The sequence below is a fragment of the Oncorhynchus mykiss genome, chromosome 23 (genome assembly GCF_013265735.2).
Source record: "Oncorhynchus mykiss isolate Arlee chromosome 23, USDA_OmykA_1.1, whole genome shotgun sequence".
Taxonomy (NCBI): Eukaryota; Metazoa; Chordata; class Actinopteri; order Salmoniformes; family Salmonidae; genus Oncorhynchus; species Oncorhynchus mykiss.
The window spans coordinates 18,256,637-18,259,036 of NC_048587.1; positions in this window are offsets into that span (position 1 = coordinate 18,256,637).

Consider the following 2,400-nt stretch of genomic DNA (forward strand, 5'->3'; position numbering starts at 1 on the left):
GACGTCATACTCTCCCTCACCAGCAGCACCCTGAACTCCCACACGGCATCTGCACAGGAGCAGGGGGCGGCAGCTCATGCATTAAGCATGATCTAAATAGTTAAATAGCTAGTTGGATTATGTAATGCATACAAGTAGAACGATTTCTAGCACTTTGCAAAATGTTTAACAAAGTTACCGTAAAAATCCCTGTAACTCATTTTTACTTGTCCTGACTTTACTTTTGTTCCTGTTGATGCGGCTGCATTGCAGCCAGGTCAATGCAGCTCCCCAGAGCACCACTGCCCCCTGCTGTCTATCCCCCTGCTCTACAGTCAGCACAGCCTTCAGTACTCCGCCAAGGCTTGCAACACTGGGAGACATAAACAGAGCCAGACACACAGGCTGCTGCTGTCACACTCATGTAGTGATGGCTGTAATGATGTCTCATGTAATAATGTCCATACAACCACCTTCCATATCAAAGTCAAACAAAATGCATATCAGACAAAAGGGATAGATTCAGACGTGTGTGTATATACTGGTTTGAGTGACAGCTGTGGTAATCTCTGTCCATGTGACCATGCTATGTGGTGTGCATTATGCGATCTCCTAGTCTGAGGTGTGACCTGTGACCAACTTAGTGTGTGTGACTCAGAGCAGTGTCTGTGTAACTGATGTGAAATGGCTAGCTAGTTAGCGCTGGTGCGCGCTAATAGCGTTTCAATCGGGTGATGTCAATCCCTGAAGTAGTTGTTCCCCTTGCTCTGCAAGGGCCGCAGCTTTTGTGGAGCAATGGGTAACAATGCTTCGCAGGAGACTGTTGTTGATGTGTGCAGAGGGTCCCTGGTTCGAGCCCAGGTAGGGGCAAGAAGAGGGACGGAAGCAACACTGTTACATCTGCACCAGTGTGTCTGGCCTGAGTCCTGAGACGGGCGTAGGGGATGGCATTAGGATTCTGAGGGAGGTGAGGAGGAAGGGAATCTCGCGCAGGTAACCACCATTCACTGGCCATTCACACGCTGAGAGACTGCAGAACACAGAAACGTTAAATCAACTCTAGATGTAATGTGGGATTTTTGTGACTCAACGGTCAAAGATTAACATGTGCAAGGGGCTTTCACAAATACTGTCACGTAAAGACACACCCTCTGAAACGCATTCATTGTTTCATTCATCACTTATCAGAAAGCTATTCGGATGATCACACTATGCCAAGTGCAGACAGAAATAGGGAGTGAGTGAATCTACACCATCAATAAAGAAAACTGTGATATTAGAAATTCTACAACTTCTAGGAAGGGGTGATAAATATGCCACAAGCTACATTTTAAAAAAGACACTTGAGAAATCACGGTGTAATTCCCCATGTAGTCACCAGATTGGGCGAAGGCCTAAAAAGGTGCCCAGGTTGGAATAAGTACTGTCCAAAAATATATATAAAAACGCAAGATGTAAACTGTTAGTCCCATGTTTCATGAGTTGAAATAAAAGATCCCGAAAATGTTTAATACGCACAAAAAGCTTATTTCTTGCCAATTTTGTGAACAAATTTGTTTAGATCCCTGTTAGTGAACATTTCTCCTTTGCCAAGATAATTCATCCACCTGACAGGTGTGGTATATAAATAAGCTGATTAAACAGCATGAGCATTACACAGGTGCAACTTGTGCTGGGGGACAAAAGACCACTAAAAAATTTGCAGTTTTGTCACACAACCCAATGCCACAGATGTCTCAAGTTACAGGAGCTTGCAATTGGCATGCAGACTGCAGGAATGTTCACCAGAGTTGTTGCCAGAGAATTTAATGTCCATTTCTTTATCATAAGCCACCTGCAATGTCGTTTTACAGAATCTGGCAGTACATTCAACCGGCCTCACAACCGCAGACCACGTGAAACCACGCCAGCCCAGGACCTTCACATCCAGCTTCTTCAGCTGTGGGATCGTCTGAGGCCAGCCACCCGGACACCTGATGAAACCGAGTTTGCACACCAGAAAAATGTCTGCAAAAAAAAAAAAGAAACCTTCTCAGGGAAGCTCATCTGCAAGATCCTGAGGCCTATAGTCATGCCATTCATCTGCCACCATCACCTCATATTTAAGCATGATGATGCACAGCCCCATGTTGCAAGGATTTGCATCACAAGAGGTTGATGGCACCTAAATTGGGGAGAACGGGCTCGTGGTAATGGCTGGGGTTGAATTAGTGAAATGGTATCAAATAGGCCAGGTGTTTGATGCCAGTCCATTGCTCCGTTTTAGGCCATTATTATGATCAGCAGCCTCCACTGATCTGGCTACAATTCCTGGAAACTGAAAATGTCCCAGTTCTTCCATGTCCTGCATACTCACCAGACATGTCACCCATTAAGCATGTTTGGGATCCTCTGGATCGACCTGTACGACAACGAGTTCCA